The sequence below is a fragment of the Vulpes vulpes genome, chromosome 3 (assembly GCF_048418805.1).
Source record: "Vulpes vulpes isolate BD-2025 chromosome 3, VulVul3, whole genome shotgun sequence".
Lineage (NCBI taxonomy): Eukaryota > Metazoa > Chordata > Mammalia > Carnivora > Canidae > Vulpes > Vulpes vulpes.
The window spans coordinates 22,742,504-22,759,793 of NC_132782.1; the positions used below are offsets into that span (position 1 = coordinate 22,742,504).

General features: G+C 39.8%; 1 protein-coding gene across 17 annotated transcripts in view; it reads left to right on the top strand.

The window, feature by feature from the left end:
• OSBPL6 (oxysterol binding protein like 6) overlaps positions 1-17,290 on the top strand; it is a 208,906-nt gene that overhangs the window by 88,200 nt on the left and 103,416 nt on the right. For 16 of the 17 annotated variants that reach the window (XR_012000337.1, XM_072752043.1, XM_072752045.1 and 13 more), the window contains exon 2: positions 3,545-3,736. The exons of the other annotated variant lie outside the window; for it this stretch is intronic. The gene's annotated coding sequence lies outside the window, so the exon portion shown is untranslated. The remainder of the gene's footprint in view (positions 1-3,544; positions 3,737-17,290) is intronic. 17 annotated transcript variants of the gene reach the window in all.

Below are 17,290 nucleotides of genomic sequence, written 5' to 3' on the forward strand. Positions count from 1 at the left end.
TTTGTGAAAATGATGTAGGCATCGAGTCAGCACGGTGGGCCACCTGATGTACAGAGAATGGTCAAAAATGTCTTTTATTTTTGTTGTGAAACGGGCTTTGCTTTGTAGACTGCTAACTTTGTGTAAATACTCTCCTGGTGGTCTTTCTGTTTTTACTGTTTTAAGAATCTTTTGTTTACTATGTTACAGGATGATGGAGCTTGCTTTATCTTGTCTCCGTTTTGCATTCTGTGCATTAACTTAGTAGTTACACAAGACAGCCTAGTGTTTGGTGGGATCATCATCGGAGGGGCTTGAATAACTGAGTGGATTGTGTGGGGCATGTGCTGGACAGGAACATGGTGTATAGTGGGCAAAATTCAGGCTGTGGGCCGTGGGAGGATTAGTCACACAACTTACAGGAAAAATTCTGTTGCGAAGATAATGGATCATTTGCTTCCTGAATGAGCCATTCAGAAGCAACCTTTGCCAAATCACTAAACTCCCTGATGAGATTCTACGAAGACTCCCACCCGAGTACTGATTGGTATAGGAGACTGTTTGAATCAGCCTTTCCAACCTTTGTAATTTCTAATTTATTAATTGCCTTAGGGGGAGGGTGTTGGGAGGCTTTTTAGTCTGCAGAATGTATTATTAAATGGGAACATGAGTCCTTTTGTGTATTTTGATAAAAAGCACATATAAATTTTTTAAAAGCATTAATTTTGGTCATAGTTTTAAAAAAGAAACAATCTTTTCCCTTCTCTGAGTGTATTTTTAGCAAGAGCTTTGAGAATTAATCTTCAATATGTGTTATCACAAGGAGTAATCAGACTTGAATTTTATAAGCTTGGTACCTTTGGACTTGTGCCCTGCACACAGTTTATGTAGAAGGGAAAACAACCCTGTACAGTTTCTTAATTAAATAAAGTTGTGTTGTCACTTGGTTAACTTCTTGGTTTTTGAATAAAATAACATATTAGTCACCTGCAAATTCGGAATTTGAATGTGATGATATAAATCTTTCTGTCCTAATCAAGTTTTTGAAGCTGTATTCAAATAATGATGCCTAATATTTCTGACTTCAGGAACTATCAGAGATGATTGATTATATCTGAACCACATATTGATAAAGTGCTAATATTTAATCAGTGTGGCCAGCCCGCCCCCCCCCCCGAAGGTTATGGAAAGCCCTGCACTTTGTCATGGTTGCTGTCTTTTTTAAAGTTGCACAGAATGTCCATACGAACATTCTTTAGAGTCTCAAAACAAGCCAAAACCTTTATTCTGTCACATTGCATATACATTGTGTGAAATGCACACTTTTGTGCCAAAGGAACAATAATAGATTCATTTCTTACAAAGTACATATAAATAGTAGTTCTACAAGTTTCATTTAACTCACACTTATTGTGTGCAGCGAGCTAAGGTCCAGTCCTTGCTTCTCAGATCAGACACAGGCTGGTAGGGGAAATAGGTGTGAGCCACAGGTAAGACCAAGACTGCTGTATACCAGTAGAATTGACCAGAGTATCAGGTGCGGTAAGTTGCTTCTTTTTAGCAGAGAAGATCAGAGAAGGCATTGGGAGTTGTGGTCTTGAGCTAGATTTTGAAGGACATAGAGGCAAAGGGAAAAGGGATGAATGAAGTGGGAAAATGGTCCTTGGGCCAAGGTCTGATTTATGTAGGTTGGCAACAAAGCGCGCACATGATTTGGGAATTCCTCAGGTATGGTGAGCAAGATTCACCTGCCTTCTCCCCACCTCTGCTGCTGGACTGGAGGAAAGAGAGAGGAAAGCATGATTTTACCCCGGGGTCATCTGTTCTTTGACCTTCCCACTTCCCTTACAGGATGGTAAGAGGTTATGGAGAATAAGACTAGGGAAGAGGAATGGGTGTGGGTGAAAGAAAAGAGCCTGCAAGGTAGCACAGTGGTCTCCTCGCCATATTTTTCTTCTTTCTTTTTCTTTTTTTAGTGTTCTCTCCTTTTCCAAAGCTTGGCAGAGTCCATCATAGAAAAGAGCAAAGAAAAGTGGGCAGGGGATTTCCTGCAGCTGACCATATTCAGTCTACCTATAATGATATGGGATTAAAGAGCATGGATTGAGTAGTGTTTGCAGAAAATAAACAGGTATCATTCTGAGCATACAACTAATCTTGATAGATCCTGACTTTAGTTCTAGGTCATCATCACAGTCATCAATTAAATTTTTAGGACCTATAAGATGCATGGAATTGTCCTAAATAAAATTTAAGACCTATAAGATGCATAGAATTGTCTTACAACATAGATTTAAACAAAAAAAAATTTTTTTTGTAGAGGTGTAGGCAGGTTTAAAACAATCCCCCATACATGCATTTGTTTTCCCAGAAAAATGGTATTTATAGGAGCAATCACAGCATGGGATCCTGAGTAGACATCAATCTTTTGCTCTTCCATGAAGTCACTGTCTTTAAGAATATGTGTGTGTGTGCATTTGTTTTTTCCTTTTCCATAAGTCAAAAGAGAAAAACTAAAACCAAGTAAAAGAAGAGGTTTGAGAAATCACCAAACCTGGGCAGTAATTTTTAAAGCTACTTTGTGAATAAACGAACCTACCAGAGGTCAGGCTTGAAGGAAAAAAACATTTCAGGATCAGCTTCTACTTTGGAGTACTTGTCAGCTCCCTCGCTCTTTCTTCTTCTTCTTCTTCTTCTTCTTCTTCTTCTTCTTCTTCTTTCTTCTTTCTTCTTTCTTCTTTCTTCTTTCTTCTTCCTTCTTCCTTCTTCCTTCTTCCTTCTTCCTTCTTCTTCCTTCTTCTTCCTTCTTCTTTCTTCTTCTTCTTTAAAATGAACATATTTTATTTCCTCAAAATATTCTTTGCTTTTGGAGAAATAATGTCAATTTGAAAACTGTGTTCTTTGATAGTATAATCAGCTCTTTCTGCTAGAGGATTGTTCTAGAAGTTTGGCAGTTGTGTTCTATATGGCAAATTACAGACTATTGATGAGTCTCTATCAGGGCACGGTGATAGTATATTTATATGCTCATCTGGTGAAATCACTTCATACTTAGTGGTTTTAAAAATTAAGGTTTCAAGGTGCCTGGGTGGCTCAGTCGGTTAGGCCTCTGACTTGATCTTGGCCCAGGTCTCGAGCTCACAGTCATGAATTCAAGCCCTGCATCAGGCTCTGTGCTGACCGTAGAGCTTACTTAGATAAATACATACATACATACATACTGAAGTATACAGTTCATTGGAGTGTTAAACATGTTTCTGGAAAATATGCTTTGTCACCTTTTAGAAAATATTTGCCATATAAATTGAGAGTTTTCTTACTCCAGGCTCTGGATAAGATGTAAATTATGAATGTTACTGATGGCTGATGAGTTCAGTGGCTACATCTTTGAGATTATGAAAGATTGAGCAAAGGAGGTAAAGATCTGAGACACCATGCCTTATGAACTCTTTCTCCTCAAACGATAAGTTGGAAGGAATTTTCTGATTGGTCATTGGCAGCCCCCTGTGAAGCTCATGAACTTTCTGTGGACTTGTGCCATATGAGTATAATCTCTCTTTTTCAGTTTTACCTCTGGCTGCAAAACAGCAAGAGAAAGAAATCAAGGAGCCACTGCTGTCATTGACCAGATCACCCCAGCATGGTCAGTAGACAGACTTGAGTCCCAGAGAAAAAGCTGCTGGCTTCTGAGGATAAACCACTTTGAACAGCTTTTACCTTAACCTCAACCTGGAAGACTTTGACTCCTGGTTCCAAGGTGAGTTAGGAGAACACAAATTTAAGATCAGCAACAGGGTTGGATTAGGCAGTGCTTAATAATTACAGCAAAAGATAAGTGAGACATTACCAAATCACAGGAAGGTGTTTCTTTAAATATTCTTCTATGTGTATATCAGACCTTAAGAGTAATCCTGGTTATGTTTAGGCATCTTGATAAAAAGTTTTGCTGGATTTGTTGTTTTTTTTTTTTAAAGATAGGAAGTAGAAAACCATTCCAAAATATTTAATCTTTTTGTATCTGCAGTCTGGCATCACGTGGAAATAAGACACTGCCCTTCCCTTCTGGAGTAATTAAGCTGCAGAGATAAGTCTACAAAATGAAATTTAACTCTGCTTGCATTATATGTGTATATGCACATACATGCATGCATACACACAGTCTTTTTTTCCCCAAGATTTTATTTATTTTTTCATGATAGACAGAGAGAGAGAGAGAGAGAAGCAGAGACACAGGCAGAGGGAGAAGCAGGCTCCATGCAGGGAACCCGACGTGGGACTTGATCCCTGGTCTCCAGGATCATGCCCTGGGCCAAAGACGGGCGCCAAACCGCTGCGCCACCCAGGGATCCCCGATACACACAGTCTTAAAATGATTCCATTGTTTGTAATCTGTCACAGAGATTTTTTTTTCCCCAGGAGACTGAAATAATTAATATGGTATCAGCAGTGCTTCCTATGGGGGCTCCTTGTCATCTCTGATATTTACAGTTATTATTTTCAGAGCCACTTCACACATGCTAGTTGATATCTTAGGCTCAGTGACTTTGGTCTTCACAATTTGGACACATTCCTCCCTGTTACACAAAGCTTTCTACTTTCCTGAGGTCAGTGAGGCCGAGTGGGAGGGTGTACCAGTTGAGTTCTTGGGGGCTCTCATAAGTTATGCATCCTCTACACAAACTCTTATTTGCCCTGGGGCGCAGGGGTGGTGGTGGTGATAACTCAGACATCTTTAATTTGGGAAACACCCCATATACTCTGATACCACTCCTCCCCTTTCCTTGTATGGACTGGTGCCTCTTGGTAGAGCAGAAACCAAGGCTCCATAATTTAGTGTAATCACAGTTATGCGAGAAGCTTTCTGTTTATTACTGCATTATTTAAAATTACATTTTAGACCCTACAGCGGCCTGTAGGTCAAATTTTAGACTATAATCTTCTTAAACTGTAAACATTTTCTTCTTTAAAATTGAATTAATTGCCAACATTGGACAATCGGGAAACTTCACAGAAAAATCAGATGCCTGGCTTCTCTTGGAAGACTAAAAATCTGGTCTTTTAACTATTCTAAGGCCTGAAGCTTGCTAATCTTTACCATTCCGTAAGTATTTAATCCAACTGGCCTTAGCAGATTTATGTTACCTGCCTGGCACCTGTAGGCTTTCGCCATTGTTGCCTGCTTGAGGTGTCAATTTCTCCTTCCTTTCATGAAATCACTTTGTGCACTTTACACATAACATGCTGTTAGTCTTTATTCTGGTTTGGCATTTTATTACTTTATATAAAATCTGTGTATTTTGAAAATGATGGTTTTCTGAGGTTAAGCCAACCCCTCCCAGACCTGCCTCTGAAGAAGGAAGACTTTACCGAAATCAGACTGGTCCATTTGCCTTAGTTTGGAAATCTGATTTGCATAGTGATAAGGCTTGAATCATTTTTTCCAGACCTTGAGGTTGTCATTTCAGAGTGATTTTTTTTTAAGATTTTATTTATTTATTCATGAAAGACACACAAAGAGAGAAGCAGAGACACAGGCAGAGGGAGAAGCAGGCTCCATGCAGGGAGCCCGACGCGGGACTCGATCCCAGGACTCCAGGATCATGCCCTGGGCCGAAGGCAGACGCCCAACCACTGAGCCACGCAGTGTCCCTTCAGAGTGATATTTTATGACCCCAGAGTTTCAGTGCCTGATCTTACTGGTTTTGTCCCTGGGAGGCAAAACCGATTCATTGATTTGGCTTCTTTTTTGAATGATACCCATTGGGATTAGAGTCCATTTACTAGCCCCACCCCACTCAGTCTGGACACCAGAGTGATTCAGTGAGCAAGATGTTGTGCCATCTTCCTGTGTAGAACTTTTGACATTGAGAAATCTTACCATCAGAATCAGATAGTCCTTCAAGCAGTGGGATGTAGCCAGTCACAAAGTGTGTCTTTATGCATCTTTGATCATTGTATATTGTTGGAAACGGAGCCACTTACAGAGATGTTCTTGTTAATACGATATTGAATCAAACTTTTATACAGTAATAAAGAACTTTAACCACAAAGGCATTTCAAATCCTAGGGTCCTTTTCTGTCCATATTAGCAAACCTCAGACATTAATTATTTGATCAGAGTTTACAGATGGAGGAAACTGACTTGATCCCCAAAGAGCAGTTCTTGTCCCAATTCCTCATTTACCTTCAAATGTTACTGAACTAGATTTTTAGGCCTCAGGATTTATAATGTTGAAGCAAGCAAGAAAGAAGGCGGCTGGTTTGGATGTTTATTTTGGGTGGTTTCATATCCTGGCTGTATTACTTTGCTCTGTCTCCGGGAATTTCTTAGGCCAGCAATCCCTAGGATCTCCTGACATTTGACCACAAGCAAAGATGAACATCAGATTTAAGTTCATGGAAATAAAGTAAATGGAAATTTGTTCCCACACATATTTGCTGAGTTGTGAGTTGACTCTGAGACAGAAATTAAACTCCTCTTTAAAAAAGAAAATGTGGGCAATTAGCATCTCATTTCCTTCACGAAATGTGTTTGTGTTGTTCTTTGACACAGGAATTAGTTTGTATGCATGATACTCAGGAAAGATTTCAGAAAGCCCCTTCCTCCCTTTTTCTTGGAGTTCCTGTTATCACCTCCCCGTTCCTTTTCACTTAACTCACTTAACCAGGACTGAAAAAATGGAGTGAAGAGTGCTTAGAAGCCATTACTGATTCATAAAACAGGTTGAAAAGTCTTGAAAAAGGTAAACTCAGTAAATCAGCTAACCAGTCAGCAAATATAACATGGGTAGAGGAGAAAGTGTGTTCAACTCTTCGCTGATGTTTGCTCCCTTTTATCTGTTCTGCGGATTGTGAGACTCCTCCCTTGGGTAGTGGAAATGGAGACGGTATCCAGTGAGAATTGACCACGCCGAGGTCATTTTACCTACCCTTTGCTTCCTCTCCTGGGCTTCTCCTCCTCTTCTGTATCCTGCTTGAAGGAGGCCTTTTTTGGTCCGCAGGCATCTAATTCTGAAGAGCTGAGGGGGCCTGGGGGAAGGCCGGTAGCCAGATCTTCTCTACAGGGAAGAAGAATGAGAAGACTTCAAAATTTCCTTCTCACAGTGCTCATAAGAATGGAAACAAAGGACCAGGAAAGAGTCTTGATCCAGGGTTAAAGACTGTGCCTTAGACCAGTCCACCCTCTGTACGTTGTTTTTCTTGTTTCTGTATGTGAGGTTTTTTGAAAAATGATCATCGCCCCAAAAAACAAACAAAAACAAAAAACAAAAAAAGAAAAATTATCATCCCAAAATCTGAAAAATTTACACCAGTTTTGAAAAATAAATTGTGGGCAGCCCCGGTGGCTCAGCAGTTTAGCGCCACCTTCGGCCCGGGGTAGGATCTTGGGGTCCCAGGATCCAGTCCCATGTTGGGCTCCCTGCATGGAGCCTGCTTTTCCCTCTGCCTGTATCTCTGCCTCTCTCTCTCTCTCTCTGGGTGTGTGTATGTCTCTCATGAATAAATAAATAAAATCTTTAAAAAAAAAAAAGAAAAAAAGAAATTATGTGTTAAATACAATATCAACGGTATACTTTTTTTTCCCCACTTAATGACTTCTTCCTTCCCACTTTTACTGGATATGTATTCATCTGTTCCTCCCCCCTTTTATTCTGAAGTTACTGGAAGTAGATATGTATTTGGATCAACTAGTATTTGACCCTGAAATACAGTCATCCAGGAAAAGCAAAGTATGTGCTTAATACTAACCTTTTGGTAGACAATTTCAGAGTTGGTACTTTAGTTTCTTCCAAGAGTGAGCAAAGATATTTTTTTGTTTTTTTAGGGTTTCCTTTCTCCTTGAGTATCATCGTCAATTCATGGCTTTTAAAAATATTTATTATGTCTTAATTAATTACAGTGTTTTTGTTTTTGTTTTTGTTTTTTTCCTGGTTGCTCAAGTAATACCTTCTCTGTTCATTGGGATTCCCTTCAAGTTGGCTCCTGTGTATACATATAGAAAAGAGAGCTTATCACAAAAGAATCACAATGAATTTTCACAGACTGACCATTTTCCATATTATCAGCGACCAGATCAAGGTACAGAACATCCTGGAAGCATTCCTGTCCCATTAATTTCTTGACCCTGCTTTTCGGTACAACAGGATGACCCGAGCTCCTCTTGTGCATTTCATATCCCAGTCGAAGTTTCAGCCAGTTCCAAGAAACCCTGGTTCTTTTTTTTTTTTTTTTTTAATTAATTTTTATTGGTGTTCAATTTACCAACATACAGAAAAACACCCAGTGCTCATCCCGTCAAGTGTCCACCTCAGTGCCCTGGTTCTTTTTAATCGTTAATGGAATTTAGAAACTACAGTCTGGGTGTTAGGAGGGCTCATTCTTATGGGTTTTCACCATTTCTAGGCTTGGAAGAGCCTAGGGCAGAGTAGAAACTACATACATTTAAAAATAAAACATAGGAGTTTGTACTGATTTTTTTCAAGTTAAGTTTACGGAGTTTTAATATTATTTGATTTTATATTTGTATCTCTTTTCTCTTACACTAAAATCTTGGTTCAAAATAGGATTACAAACTTACTTGCCTTGTTCTTTAAGTACATAAAACAGTTTCAGATGAATAAGCTCAGCATTACTATACTTCTTACTGTATTTTTATGCAGAAAAAAATCTAGAGTTTTATTCGTCTTTTATTATCATTATTTTTGGTCTTTCAAAACTTCTACTTGAGGTTTGAAGACGAATTTTTTCTTCGACTTCATTTTTAGTATTAATGTCGCTGTGTTTCTTGCCAGTGAAATTCAGTCTACTAAATCTTTAGTTCACCAGATCATTTGAGTTATTTGTCACTCATTACATCATAAGCAGGAAATGTTCCAGGAATGACAGTGGGATTATTGTACTCTTTGGATGGTATCGATTTGTGCTACGTTGGATGTATTTATTAGTGCCAACCCTTCCTCTACAGTGCGGGGTCCCGAGATAGAAGAAAGACATTCTAAATGAGGTGTATAGCCTGAAAGTGCCCCATTTTTGTCTTTTTGTTTCTTTTTATTTGATAAATGGATATTTTATCTGTGTGTGTATTTTAGAATGCCTTCTTCCTCCCTTGGTCAAGTGACCAAGTGCTTTGATATTTGGACACATTTTGTAATATTTGACCCTGGGATAAGTGTTCATAGAGAATATGGGGATAGATAGTCTCTCCCACCTCCCTCCCTCCCATCCTTCCCTTCTGCCGAACATCTATCCTTCCTTTCCCTTTCCTACACCCAGGTAATTCCTGGACCCTGAGCTGAGCACTGAGCAAGGGAGGCAGCCTCACTCTCCGTTTTGTCTTTTAAACTTTTTGCCTCTCCCCTCAAAATGTCTTTCTCCCAAACCACTGCCATAAGGTTGGAATCCAGTATTTGAATTCTTCCGAATATACTTTTAGCTACAGAAGAATGATTATTAATTAATACTGTACTTAGTCCAACTTTGAGGTTGCTTTAAAGTCTCTTTATCGACTTTTCACATGAGCTTGTAAACCAACGAGACACATCTACTTTGAAAAGTTTGGCTTTTAGAGAACAAGAATGTATCGGGAGTAGTGACAATTCTAAACTTTGCCCCAGTAAGAAAAGATTTCAAAGATGATGGCCTAACACACGGGCTCCCCTAAATGTCCCTCTGTACGGCTGGTGGTCGGCCTTTAAAGTTTCAAGATTTCAGAAACAATGACTATTTAAATAGATGTGTGTTTTATCCTGTGTGTATCACCCCTGCTACATCTGAAGTGTTCACTCACGTATGTAGGCTTTCGTCCATTCATCTAGTCATCCCTGTAGCAAAGTCTCTTGAGCATCTGTCTACCCAGTATGCTGCAGTCACTACTTTGGGCCTGGGGATTATAACGAGGAGAGCAGGAATCATAGCCAGTGAAGGCTCTGAGGACAGATCATAAGCCAATAAACAAATAATGTAACTATTGAGTGACAAAAGTGTGAAGGAAATAAAAAGAATATTGTGCTAGAACGTGATGGAGATTGTGCCCATTTGGAGGTGACATGAGCTGAGAACTTGAAGTTTTACTGACTGCATGTTCAGGGTTGGAGTCCTAAATTTGAAAGCATGGTGCAGTTTATTTAAACAATACCTACAAATTTGGCATGTGAATTTTATTTCCAAATGTTTTATTTTTCTCAACTGGCACTTTAAGGTTAAAATCTCTTGTTTTGTCAGCTTCTAAAAACTGGAGGAAGTCCTAGATAAAGAGTATATGGGAACTCGCGGTGGTATATTTGTAACTTATCCCAAAATAAAACATTCCAAAGAAAAAAACTGAAATAGGCTAAAATACCAAAGTTGATAGTAAATCGAGTACAGTGTTTTTTTGATTCACAAAGATGAAGTAGCCAGATTTACACAGAGAGAGACTGTGGGGGGAGTGGCATGTGTTGAGAATTTATTACTTAGATGCTCTGGTACTTGGCCCATTACTCATTTTTGGACTAGACCAATTTTTTCCTTTTTAAAATCTTTCATATTCTCTTTTTAAAGTTCAGAAATATGACAAATCTTACAAATAAAGTTAATTTATTTTTTTCTTTTTTCTTTTTTTAAAAGATTATTTATTTATTCATGAGCGACACAGAGAGAGAGGCAGAGACACAGGCAGAGGGAGAAGCATCCATGCAGGGAGCCCGATGTGGGACTCGATCCTGGGACCCTGGGATCATGCCCTGGACCGAAGGCAGATGCTCAGCCGCTGAGCTGAGCCACCCAGGCGTCCCAACATTTTTCCTTTTTTAAAAATAATTTATGCATTTTCTTGAAATACTCTTGTACTACCTAGGATGTTATCTTTCAGGTGAATAGTAGCAAATCTTTTTCACACCAGGCTTTTTGATAAGTGACATCCTAGATAGACATTTACTCTGATCAAAGCAATCCTCTTTACTCTTTATCTTACTAGTATTTTTCAATATGTGTATTTCTAAACATAAGTATCTTTTACATGTTAGGGGAGATAGGGAAGTCTGAAGTTGGCAAGAAGGCATTAAAATCAGAATCTCCTTTGTGAATGCTTTGCCAGCTATAGTGTGGATTAATAGAACTGCCATGGGAAGCTGTTTGAGAGTCTACAATTTTAAAAGTTCTTTGCAGTGTCTGGTCCCGGGAACGCTTCCTAATCTTCCATAATCTAGTTCAAGGATCAGCAAGTTATAGGCCCATAGGGCAAACCTGGCTTTATAAATTAAGTTTTATTGGATAGCCGCGCTTATTCATGTGCATATTTTCTTTCTGTGGCTGCTTTTCCAATACGATGGCAGTGTTGGGTAGCTGCAGTGAGACTGAATAGCTCATAAAGCCTAAAATATTTTGTCTGGCCCTTTATGTGAAAAGTTCACTGACCTCTGGGTTATCTGTCCATTTCTGAATCTGGTATCCAAAAAAGTTTGCAGTCACAAGGATTAGTAGAGTCCTGTTGATTCATGATAGAACTTGTTGCTTTATTTTCTTTCTTATACATAATGGAGATACTGTGTGTGTAGTAAAAAATAGTTTTTCACTAGCTTTCTAAAGCTTTTAGTAATTTTAGTAGTGTAAAGGCCATTTATATAAATGTGAGGTGCTAGACACTTTATCACTTGAAATTCGTATTATAATTTTTTTAGTTTCGGAGGAAAATTTTTGAAATAATTTCTTTATTTTTGAGGTTTTAGATCTCTTACTTGGGAGTAACTCTGTGTCTAATACTATAGTATTATTCCCTAGTGTTACTGTTAGGTCAGTGAAGAACAAGGTCCGGTTGGCTACCCAGAGCCAGGCTCGTTGAAATAGAGTGTTGGGCCTTACTGGTTTTGACCCACTAGCATGGACAAGCTCAAGAATTCGCATTTGAAACAAGTTCCCAGGTAGCATGTTGGTCCTGGGACCACCTTGCAAAACCTCTGTAGTAGACAGTTAGCATTGGCATTTCCCAGGCTTGGGATTTGGGGAAAAGTAGCTTTGTTTTTCATCTCAATTCGGTATCGAGTGACATAGTAAAACTTCCTTTGAATTCCTTAAACTTCCACTCATCCTGTGACAGGACTCACTAATGAACCAGATACCATTTTACTACTTTTTCCTGTTCTCCAGCCCCAAACTTCTGTTGCTATTGCTGCCTGTCCTCACTGCTCTTGGGTTTTTCTTTAGGAAAAGAAGTGAGGGGACACCTGGGTGGCTCAGTTCATTGAACTTCAAACTCTCAGTTTTACCTCAGATCATGATCTCAGGGTTGTGAGATTGAGCCCCACATCTGGTTCCCTACTCAACGTGCAGTCCGCTGGAGGTTCTCTCTCCCTCTCCCTCTGCCCCTCCCCTCCTGCATTCTTCTTCTCTCTCTCTCTCTCAAATAAATGGATAAATAAATAAGTAAATCTTTTTTAAAAGTCCCTTTACTCTTGTTTTCAGTGGAGTTTTGTGGTGAAATAGATCCTGTATTCAGTCTGCCAGCTTTACCCCAATATATGTGTGTATTTTATTTTTAAAAACTTATTTATTTTAGAGAAAGAGGGAGAGAGCCCCCTGGAGGAGGGGCAGAAAGAGAGGGAGAGAGAGTGTTAAGTAGGCTCCTTGCTGAGCACAGAACTCGAGGTGGGGGTGGAGGGCTTCATCTCATGACCCTGAGATCATCACCTGAGTGGAAACCAAAAGTTGGACGCCTGACTGCACCACCCAGGTGTGTGTGTGCGCGTGTGTGTGTGTGTGTGTGTGTGTGTGTGTATTTTAAAGTACTTCTTTCTTTTTTGATTCCTGTAAAATCCCATGAGGTCAGTTGGGTGCTGAAGTATCTTCCCTGCATAAAGGAAACAAAGGTCCTGAGACGCAAGATCTTGTGATCTGCTGCAAAAGGAAGGCTTAAGCTCAAGTGTTTTGACATCCATTTCTTTGTTAATTATAACATACTATAAATTTGACACTATCTGGACCTCAAGTGTAGTTTATCAAACCATTACTATTCACTTTATATCAGTTTCAATTATTTTTGATACTAAAGTAATCTCAAGTCACTCATTTGATCATTTTCTTATAAGTGTAGGCTTATTATTTTTAATATGGATCTGCCCCAGATCCATTTATAGACATAAACTGGTATATCATTTCTACTTTGTGCATTTTTGTTAAATTATGCATTTCCCCCCAAAACACTCTTGATCCTTTGATGGCAAATTAGCAAACCTTTTTCATAGGGCTTTTTATAAAATAGTGTCATGGTTCAAATGAGCCTCAAAATTGCTACTCAAGACTTAGGGGGCCTGAACCTGCTCATGGAGGAAACTGATGCTCCATGGAGGATACCGTGTGTCCTCAGGTCTGCTTCCCACACAGTCGTTTGGCAAGGGAGGCATAATAATAACCATTTTGCACAAATTATGCATTTACTCTCAGAATTTCATGAGATAGATGTTTTTATTCCTGTTTTATAGATGAGGAAACTGAGGCACAGAGAAATTGAGGTTTCATAGCTAGGAAATAGCAGAGTTGGGATTGGTTTCAGACCTAGGAAATCCATGGGTTCTTTTGGGGTTTTTTTGTTTTGGGGTGTTTTTTTTTAGTGTAAAAATAAGAGGAAAAAACAGCACAAGATATGTGCAGTGGAGTACTGGCAATGGTCTAAAAATCAACTCCCTAAAGAAAGGGAGGGGATGCGGATTTGCATGGCCTACATACTCTCCCCATGGCCAATTTCAGGTTCCCAAAGGATGTCTCTGAAGGCTGGTCTGGCAAGAGATGTACCCAGTGGGCTCCTGAGCCTGTGTCAGCCAGCTCCAGCACACACTAGGTGTGTGCGAAGATTACCACACCCCAATTAAATGAGTACAGGAGGCTGAAGAGCCTGGGGCCCGGCAACAAATCCTCCGTTATTGTCAGTTGTTCCTTCTCTCCTGTGGCGATGAATGAGCAATAATTGAAACCAGCACTCATCTGAGTGCCCACTGCAAACAGAAGTATGAGCCCCCTGATATGTGGGTAAAGGTCTACATAAACCTTGCTATTCTGGGGAGATGACGGCTTTTATAAGATTCTGCTAAAGCCTCCTAATCATGCAACATTTGTGATCTAGGGAGATAATGGCTAGTGAATTAGGTAGATAGCAGGTGCAGTCATTGTCTGCAGCCAGGCTAATTCATCTGTGTTTTGAAAGAATTACACTACTGCCTCTATTCCTATTCCTAATGTGTGACTGAGCACCAGGAAGAACAGAACAGATAATGCCCCAGGCCTCAAGAGTACCATTAGCAGCTCGGTGGGTCTTTTTTAGGACAACCAGGAGGTTTTCTCTTGGGAGTGTTGAACTTTGTACAGTCTTTCTGTCTAACTGCTGAACAGATAGGGAACTCCAATCTGCAAATCATTTGGATTATTTTGGGCTCTCTTTGGGAAAATATAATAAAATCCAAGAACTGGCATGAGGGTGGTATATCAGGCAGGCTGTGAGCACAATCAGCTGTATTTAATGTATGTAATGGAGGGCTTACGTCTTAACTGAAATGATAAGCCCAGTAAACAATCTGAGTGGTTTTTGTGGCCCATGACATCAGACTGCAATGATGAAAGTGGCATAGTCCCCCCCACCAACAAAGATTATACAGAATCAGTACAGATACAGTGCAGTGCATAGTCAAGAATATATGTATGCACAAATACAGGAGCAATGCAGATTGAAGTGGCAATTCTAATAGATTAAGAAAGATTTTATAAAAAAAAAAAAAATGAAACCCAGGCACAGAAATAGTACAAAATTAATGTCTGTATGTAATGAAAATCGTTATCGGTGACAACACAGGGACTTCTTTATTGTTCTAAAATATACATAAAATGTACCATTTGAAAAGGTTTTTTTTAAAAGATTTATTTATTTATTCATGAGAGACACTCAGAGAGAAGCAGAGACACAGGCAGAGGGAGAAGCAGGCTCCCTGCGGGGAGCCCGATGTGGGACTTGATCTAAGGACCCCGGGATCACGACCTGAACCGAAGGCAGGTGCCCAACCACTGAGCCACCCAGGCGTCCCCATTTGAAAAAAAATTTTCTTTTTAATTTAAAAAAAAATTTTCAGAGGCATTAAATACATTCGAAGTGTTCTATAACCACCCCCACAGCTATGGTCTGGATGTTTGGGTTACCTCAAAATTTATATGTTGAAATCCTAATTCCTCAGGTGACAGTATTAGGAAGTGGGGCTTCGGGGAAGTAATTAGGTCTTGAGGGTAGAACCCTGGTGACTGACATTAGAAGGGATTCCGGAGAGATCCCTTGCCCCGCTCTGCTATGTGAGAACGCAACAAGAAGAGGGCCATCCACGTACCAGAAGTGGTTTTTTATCAGATACTGTATCTGCTGGTGCCACGATCATGGACTTTGCAGCCTCCAGAACTATGAGAAATAGATGTTTGCTGTTTATTAGCCAGCTAGTCTATGGTATTTTGTTATAGCAGCCTGATTGGACTCAGACCACCACTTTTTTCTTTCTTTTTTTTTTTTTTTAATTGAAGCGCAGTTGACACACAATTTTGCATTTGTTTCGGGTGTGTATCGTAGTGATTTGACAAACTGTTTTGCTCCACTCACCCCTGGTGTAGCCACCACCTGTCACCATTGCACCACTATTGCAGCACCATTGACTTGTTCCCTGTGCTGCGCCTTTCATCCCTGTCTTATTCACCCCATAACTAGAAGCCTGTAGCTCCCACTCCCCTTCAGCCTTTTTGCCCATCCCCCGACCCCAGACAACCACCTTCTTGAGAACTTCTTCATCTTCTGAACTGAAATTCAGTTCTTACTAAACACTAGCTCCGGAACACCTGGGTGGCTCAGTGGATGAGCGTCTGCCTTCAGCTCAGGTCATGATCCCAGGGTCCCAGGATCGAGTCCCACATGGGCTCCCCGCGGTGGGCCTGCTTCTCCCTCTACCTATGTCTCTGCCGAATGATATTCCATTGTACGAATGTACCACATTTTGTTTATTCATTCACCTGCTGATGGACACTTGAGTTGCTTCCATCTTTTGGCTATTTTGAATAATGCTGCTGCCATGAGTATGAGTATACAAATATCTGCTCAGGTCCCTGCTTTCAGTTCTTTTGGATATATACCCAGAGTTGGTATTGCTGAATCCTATTTTAATTTTATCTTTAATTTATTGAAGAACCACCCAACCATTTTCTTTTTCTTGATAAAATTTTAAATTTAATGAATTAATTATTTGACTTATTATTTATTTGAGAGAGAGTGAGTGTGAGTGAGAGAGCAGGAGCAGCAGGGGTAGTGGGAGAGGGAGAAGCAGGCTCTCCTCTGAGCAGGGAGCCCGACATGGAGCTCACCCCCAGGACCCTGGGATCATGACCTGAACTGATGGCAGACACTTCACCACCTGAACCACCCAGGCACCCCCACCGTTCCATTTTCAAATAGCAGTTATACCATTTTACATTCCCAGTAGCAATGCATCAGAGTTAAATGCAGGAACATTTTTAACCTAAGCCATTTTATCTGTTTTAGCCAACTCTTCAGCATATCTCAGCTCAGCACAGAAATGCTTATTTTGACAGGAAATTCCTCTAGAGAACAGGACATTTGCTGCTACTCAAGACACTTGGTGCCTCAGTAACAGTTTATACTCACTCAGCATGGATTAATGAGTTATTATCTAAGATCACCAAGCAGAGGCTAAATCTTTGATGTTTCCTGTTGTTGCCAAAAGGTCTGCACTCTGCTGACAATCAGTACCTATTAGCAGTCATGGGAACCATAGTTCCCAATATTGTTTTTCTTGTTAAAATATGAATTATGACATTACCAAGCTTCCTTTCAAAACAAGAGTCAGAAACCAAATGATGAATGGTTAAGTGGCTGACAAGCCTTAGAAAATTAGCACTGGTAAAATGATCAAAGTGATGGTATTAAAATGGCCTTGTCAAAAGTGTCTGTGGCACATGCTTCCATCAAAATCAGAATGAGACCTGTGATCTCATTATGTTAAATATGCTGTACAGCTTTTGTGCCCGTGGATTGTTTTTTAACCTGTACTGGTAACAATCCTTTTAGTAATATGAACTCCCGAGGAAATACTTTCTTAGCCTTTTGATAATCTGATGAAAGCTGGTGAATATCTCCCCAGGATAATAAGATGTGTGTATACCCAACACTTGTCACATCATTCCTGGGTTTTAAAGAATGTGCTAATTAAACCCATTCATGAACCCCAGGTTAAGAAGCTCTATAAATGTGAAATTGTATACCATCAGTAATGTATCATTCTGTACAAAAAAAAAAAACAAC